The following is a 7,551-nucleotide window of genomic DNA, read 5'->3' on the forward strand; positions in this document are numbered from 1 at the left end:
AGAGTGCATTCTAGAGTCCAATCTGGACTCTACTTAGAGTCAGTTTCAGATCACAGACCATGGGACCCTGCTGAAAAGCCCCAGGCAGAGTCCAGGGTCTGGCTGAGTGGCCACTGCTGTCCCTAGTTGAGGGCTCAGTACTATCCAGGACATGGGTCAGCCCATTCATTCACTCTAGCTGGGGAAGTGTGTGTGTGGGGTGTGGGCTTGGGGTGGGCTGCAAGAATCCCCCGAGGAATATTAGGTTTGTGGAAAAGATTTTTTTTTGAGACAGAGTCTCACTCTATCACCCAGGCTGGAGTGCAGTGGCGTGATCTCAGCTCACAGCAACCTCTGCCTCCTGGATTCAAGTGCTTCACCTGCCTCAGCCTCCCAAATAGCTGGTATTACAAGCATATGCCATCATGCCTGGCTAATTTTTGTATTTTTAGTAGAGATGGGGTTTCACCATGTTGGTCAGGCTAGTCTTGAACTCCTGACCTCAGGTGATCCACCTGTCTCGGCTTCCCAAAGTGCTGGGTTTACAGGTGTGAGCCACCGCACCCGGCCAGTTGGTGTAAAAGTAATTGCGGTTTTTGCCATTACTTCCAATAGGAGTATAACAAATAAGAAAGGATGGAAAGACACACTCTGAAAGTCATCCCTTCGAAGCAGAGTGTGTGTCTTCTCCATAAGAATCAATGGGTCATTTACAAAAGCTGATCATTATAACACCATGAAGCAGCACCAGGGAGAAATCACTCTCAACAAGCGGAAACACCCACTTCAACAAGATGAGCAAAATGCTCACTTGAGCAAAAATGAAGAAAACCATCACTACAATATGAGAGACTGCCCATTGAGAAAATAGATTCACGATATATCCACACATCCAAACCATTCTCAGCGAAAAGGAGAATAACAAACAAGAATAACAATGACAACTGAAAGAACAGAAAAAGGGAGGAAAAAATGTGATACAATCAGAAACAAACAAAGTAGGACATTTACAGAGAGTTAAAAATGGGTCGGGCATGGGGTTCATGACTGTAATCCCAGTACTTTGAAAAGGTTGAGGCAGAGGATTGCTTGAGGCTAGGAGTTTGAGACCATCCCACGCAACACAGCAAGACCCCGTAACTTCAAAAAATAAAAAAAATTAGCTGGGTAGGTGGAAAATGCTTGTGGTCTCCTCTACTTGGGAGGCTGAGGTGGGAGGATTGCTTGAGCTGGGGAGGTTGGGGCTGCAATGAGCTATGACAGCACCAGTGCACTCCACCAGCCTGGAGACAGGATCTTCTGTCTCCCAAAAAAAAAAAAAAAAAAAAAAAAAAAGACTGGGCATTCTGACTCATGCCAGTAATTCCAACACCTTGGGAGGGTGAGGTGGGTGGATCACTTGAGGTCATGAGTTCAAGAGCAGCCTGGCCAACATGGTGAAAATACAAAAATCAGCCAGGCTTGGTGGCATGTGCCTGTAATCCCAACTACTTGGGAGGCTGAGGCAGGAGAATTGCTTGAACCTGGGAGGTAGAGGTTGCAGTGAGCTGAGACCCAGGGCACTCCAGCCTGGGCAACAGAGTGAGACCCTGCCACAGAATAAAATAAAAAGAGAGTAAAAACTGTTAAACGTTACTATTTTGTTTGGGGAAATAAACCTTTGACAAATCTAAATAACAAAAGTTATATATCCATATATATGTATACCGACACGTATATAGCTAACATTTATGGGGCGTTTGTTACACAGGCACTGTGCTGAATGCTTTGCACGCATTAAGTAATTTACTCCCTATGACAATCCTATGAGATAGTACAGTGGGTTGAATAGTGTCCTCTCGAAATCCATGACAGTCTGTAGTCTCAGAGTGTGGTGTTATCTGGAAACAGGGTCTTTGCAGATGTGATTAAGGTACGAGTCAAGATGAGATCCTACTGGATTAGGGTGGCCTTTCCTTGTAAGAGACAGAAAAAGGAGGTGCAGAGACACAAAGGAGAAGGTGACATGAAGATGGAGGCTGAGGTTGGGGTTATGCTGCCAAAGACAGCACCAGGAGCCGCCAGGAGCTGGGAGAGGGAAGGAAGGGTTCTCCTCTAGAAACTTCTTGGGAAGCCTGGGTCTGCTGACATTCTAATTTCAGACTTTCTGGCCTCCAGAATGGAGAGAGAATATTTCTGTCATTTTAAGCCACCAAGTTTGCGGTGTTTGTTCAAGCAGTTCCAGGAAGCAAATACAGGTAGATTCTTTAATTATTCTCATTTTGCAAAGGAGCCAATGGAGGTTCCAAAGGGTGGTGTTATGCTAAGCTACACAGTTAGTGCATTGGTGGGGCCACTGTTGAAGGTCAGGTATATCTGGCTGCAGCGTCCATGATCTTTGTCATCATGCTTTTCTGTTTCTGAATAAAGGACAACATTATGTTCTCTGCCTAGTCTCCTACTTGCCTATTAGTTCCTCATTAAGGGGACAGAGCCATGGCGGCACGTATCTATAGTCCCAGCTACTTGGGAGGCTGAGATGGGAGGATGGCTTGAGCTCGGGAGGCTGAGCCTGCAGGAAGCTGTGATTATATTATTGCAGTCCAGCCTGGGAGACAGAACAAGACTCTGTCTGAAGGAAAAAAAAAAAAGGAAGACAGAAAGACATGCATTGTAACTCTTCTCATTTCAAACTTGCAATTGGATTTTAAGTTCTGGCTTTCATTTCAATTTCTAGACTCTCAAGAGCAAGATGGATATAAATTCATCTTTGTATTAAATAACTGCACATTATGTGTTTAGCGTTCGCTGAATAGAAGGGACTCAGTAATCTCTTTTTTTTAAGACGGAGCCTGGAGTTCAGAGATGTGATCTTGGCTTACTGCAACCTCCGCCTCCCGGGTTCAAGCAATTCTCCTGCCTCAGCCTCCCATGTAGCTGGGATTACAGGTGTGTGCCACCATGCCCAGTTAATTTTTGTATTTTTAGTAGAGACGGAGTTTCACCATGTTGGTCAGGCTCGTCTCGAACTCCTGACCTCAAGTGATCCACCTGCCTTGGCCTCCCAAAGTGCTGGGATTACAGGCATGAGCCACCGCAACTGGCCAGAAGGGATTCAGTACTCATTGACTGAAAGAACGGCATAGGCTGATCCCAGTGACTCCCAAGTTCATTCTGATCCTACAGAGTGAAATCCCAAACTGGTCCAGATCACCAGGTTCACCTCTACCTCAGCTCCCTTTTTCTCAGTAACAAGGAGGTCACAGAATTTTTGGGTGTTAGAGCTAGAAACTCTATTACAATAGTAAAATATGGTGGCTATGTTTACATCCTGAGGAAGATACAAGTTTAAATCTCAGAACTGTTACCTTTTTGCTGTATGTACTTGAAGAGCTATTGAGCTTCTTTAGCCTCAGCTTTCTCATCTGTAAAATGCAAATACTGCCTCAGAATGCTTATGAAAATTAACAATGTTTATAAAGCATTAGCACAATGCTCAATGCAAAAGCAAGTATACAATGTATTAGCTCTTATATTTATTATCATCTAATAAAAGGTTTTGCAATTTGCAGGTATCAGAATCATAGCAAGGGGTGGAGTTTGGCAAGAAATTTCTTTCTTCTTCTATTTAGAGACAGCATCTTGTTCTGTCACCCAGGATGGAGTGCAGTGGTGCAATGACAGCTTGCTGCAGCCTCGACCTCCTGGGCTCAAGTGATCCTCGAGCCTCAGCCTCCTGAGTAGCTGGGACTACAGATGTACATCACCACATTAAAAAAATTTTTTTTTTTTTAGAGATGGGGTCTCACTATGTTGCCCAGGCTGGTCTTGAACTCCTGTCTTCAAGTCATCCTCCCATTTTGGCCTCCCAAAGTGTTGGGATTACAGGTGTGATTACCAACCTCGGCAAGAAACTTCTGAATGGACATGGCACATATATATTTTTTCTGTCAAGTATTATCATATAGGGACCTTTAGGGCCTCCCAAGGGGAAAAGGTTGGAACCCATTCATCCTGTCCAACACCAAATTTAAAACCCAGAGAAGCTAAATAATTTGACTGTAATTACAGAGTTGTCAAGCAGCAGAGCCCAGTTAGAATCCAGGATCCTGGACACACAGTCTAGTGCCCTTTCTACTGAAACAGGTGTGTACTTAATTCTCCAGACCCTGGGGGTACAAGTACCGAGCCATTTCCTTTCTCCAGTATTGTATTGAGGTCCTCACATGCCATGTTGTTGGGAATCCTAGTATCCCTACTAGGGTTATATTTCCAAGAACTCTGGGGGTTTAAGCAAGCCAAAAGGGAAGTGTACCAATCTTTTATTAATACTTCATGGGCCGAGAGCGGTGGCTCATGCCTGTAAACCCAGCACTTTGGGAGGCCGAGGCAGGTGGATCACCTGAGGTTAGGAGTTCAAGAGCAGCCTTTTCAACATGGCAAAACCCCATCTCTACTAAAAATACAAAAATTAGCCGGGTGTGATGGCACATGCCTGTAATTCCAGCTACTTGGGAGGCTGAGACTAGAGAATCTCTTGAATCTGGGAGGTGGAGGCTGCAGTGAGCTGAGATGGTGCCATTGCACTCCAGCCTGGGTGAAAAACAATCCATCTCAGACAACAACGACAACAAACAACAATTTTTAGGAACAAAAAACCTTGCATATTGTTGCAGGGAAATTTTTACTTCGTGCCTGCAGCTGCTGTTCTCACCGCTGCCACATGGCGCCGCTGCTGGAAGAGGTTCTCAGAGATGCTGTATACTATAGCAAAGTCACAAAGAGGGCTTTGGAGACTTTGTCTTCAAAGAGGGCTCCTTTACATATAATTCCACAACTTCCATGCCAGGCACATTTGTATGTGCCATGGACTCTGCACATGTATCCAAGTGAGGCTTATGGCCTTTTACGTCCCTCCTCTCCCCTTGGCACTCCCCGATACCTACACATACCACCACCACAACCACTGGTATTTTCCTTCCAGAGTCCGACCACCTCAGAGTGAGTTAGACATTTACCTGTCTTGGAATCCAAAGCCACTGTTCCCCCTCCAATCCCTGGACCCATCATGGAGTTTGGGGGTTATGATGAGCTATGTTCCTTTTAGTGCTTGAAACACAAAGCACTCATTCTCCTCCTTTAATGTCTAATTGCCTCAACTGATTTTTAGGAATTGAAAATTTGTAATCTTTAGAGATTTTTTCCCCCCTTAGAGACTTAAAGTCTTTCAGACCTGAGTGAGTTCACAGACTTAAGTCTCTGTGAAGGAGTGGGAGGTTAGGTAACCCTGTGGAAGAACCCTTCACGGCAGGTGAAGATGATGATCTTTGCTTTCGCCAGAAAGGTTTGTGGTCATTTACTGAAGGAAAATACAGAAACCTACAGGGGGACTCATCTAGTTACAGATACTCTGCAAAATCTCTACCTTGCCCTTACGACCATGGAGCTGGAGTTGTTATGGTAGGAAGGGCTAAGTGGAAGCCACTGGAACACTTCCCGTATGCCGTAACTGTCAAATCGAAAGCAACGCCAAAGGATGACAGATGATGTCATCCCCATATGTGCCACTTTTTGGAATAAGGGTTATCTTGAGCTAAAGGGACTTGAGAAACAGCAGGTACCCCAGGGCACTCTCACTCCCCTTTTACTTCCTGGAAGCAGGAGATGAAACTCCAAGACACCCTCCCTGTCCTGGGAAAAAAGAAACATTCTTAACACGAGATGGGGAGGTAAGCCGAGGGAAATCTGTACAGGCCTTGTTAAAATAATCCTTATCTTCCTTTGGTCCTCCCATATATTTTAGGTGCTTTGCCACAACTGACTCTTTGTTCAATCCATAATAGTTAGGTTTTGCTACTCCTTTGTGTCTTAATTTCTTGTGGACACGCCTGTGTATGTTTTTCTCTTATTTATTTTGTGTTACTTCAATCCTCAGGCCTAGCCAGAGACCCTACAAGAGTAAAGTTTTGCCTCTCTTGTTACTGCATCTTTGAAGAAACTTCAAGACTTCTTCCACCATTAGGCTATGGGGGAGTGCCTCAGGAAAACAGGCAGCATGTGTATCTAAGACTAATTACCTCCTAGCACTGGAGACAACCATTACTGGGACAATGGCAGGGACACCTGCGAGAGGACTGCTGTACATAGACGGCTGTGGACTCACAGAAGACCCCTACTACTTGTTGAGGAGAGCAGTGAACTAGAATGAGACTGGAATTCTTTTCTCTGGCTATGAGGATCAGCTTTTATCAACTTCCTGGATACATGATCTTTTCCCTTAATAGAAAGATGCCCTTCAAATTATGGCAGAAACCAGTGGGAGTCATTTATTTTAGACATTTATTCCACAAACAAGTTTTTCAAGAAGACAGCTAAGTGAACACTGATACAAAACAATGAATCGACATCCATTTGCACTGGGCCTTGGAATGCATTCAGAGGCAGAGGCTTACAGTTTCACAAGTTACTCAGACACTCCTTTAGCTGGGGCTGCCCCAGCTCCCTCACAGGTGAATCTTGTCTGTCACTGAGCTCCAGACCTCCCGACAGAGGCTTCCTTCACTTCAACTACCTGCCACTGGCTATTGAGGTGCCTGGGGTGCTGCCTGCCTGCGGACCACGAGGGACTTGCCCTTTCTCCTTCCCAAACAAGGTCCTGGGCTGACTTTGCTGTCACAGCATACCTTCCCTTTCCTGAAGCATGAAATGGATTTGGCATGGCCAGATGTGGCAAGCACAGGTAAGCCGGGCCGGCAGCCTGGTCTTCTAACCTCTTTGGCATCTATATCACACTCCCCAGCCTCATGAAACATTAGAGCCGGAGCAACTTAGCAATCAAGTTCAACTTCTCTTCAGATGAGGAGCTGAGGCCCAGAGAGGCTATGATGTGTCAAACAACACTCATTAAGTAACGATAAGACTAAAACTTGGCTCTTTCAGCCTCTGGTCTCATGCTCATTCCACCAAAGTAGGCTGCCCTGAGCTGTTTATGTGTGAGGTTTTCCTCTTTAAAAAACTGTTTTTTTCCAGATGAATGAATTAGGTTGAATGCATAACATCACTGCTAAGAACTGGAGGTATCTGTGGCAGTAACAAAGCAAGCCTAGGTAGGACATACAAGCCCAGTTTCCAAAATGCCTTCGATGATAGTGAAAAAAATGTCAGTTTATACTGCTTTTCAAAAACAGGATTTGACACAATTTCCAAAGAAATAAGACAAAATTAAATAAATATAGTTTGGGGTAGTTGGTTGAGGTGGGCTCTAAGTTTTGTTGAGCTTTCCAGCAGCCAGAACAAAGAGAGAAAAAGCAGCTTAAGTTATAAAAATCACAGTGTTTGTAATACATACATACAGATCTACACACATTTTATAGACATATGTGTGTTTGTGTATGTATGTATGTATATATATATATACTGCGCTTAGGATCAAAGCTTTCCTTGGTACTGAGATCTAGAAAAAAACCTTTTTCTATGAATCTTCATAAAGGCAATGCTATGTGGTATAAAAAACACATTGATGAGAACACGATTGTTCATTCTGACTTACATGTACCTGGTGAGAAAAGATAAAATGCAGAGAGACAAGTAGTG

Source organism: Aotus nancymaae, unplaced genomic scaffold (genome assembly GCF_030222135.1).
Source record: "Aotus nancymaae isolate 86718 unplaced genomic scaffold, 86718_ANA_hifiasm-v0.15.2.pri h1tg000049l, whole genome shotgun sequence".
NCBI lineage: Eukaryota > Metazoa > Chordata > Mammalia > Primates > Aotidae > Aotus > Aotus nancymaae.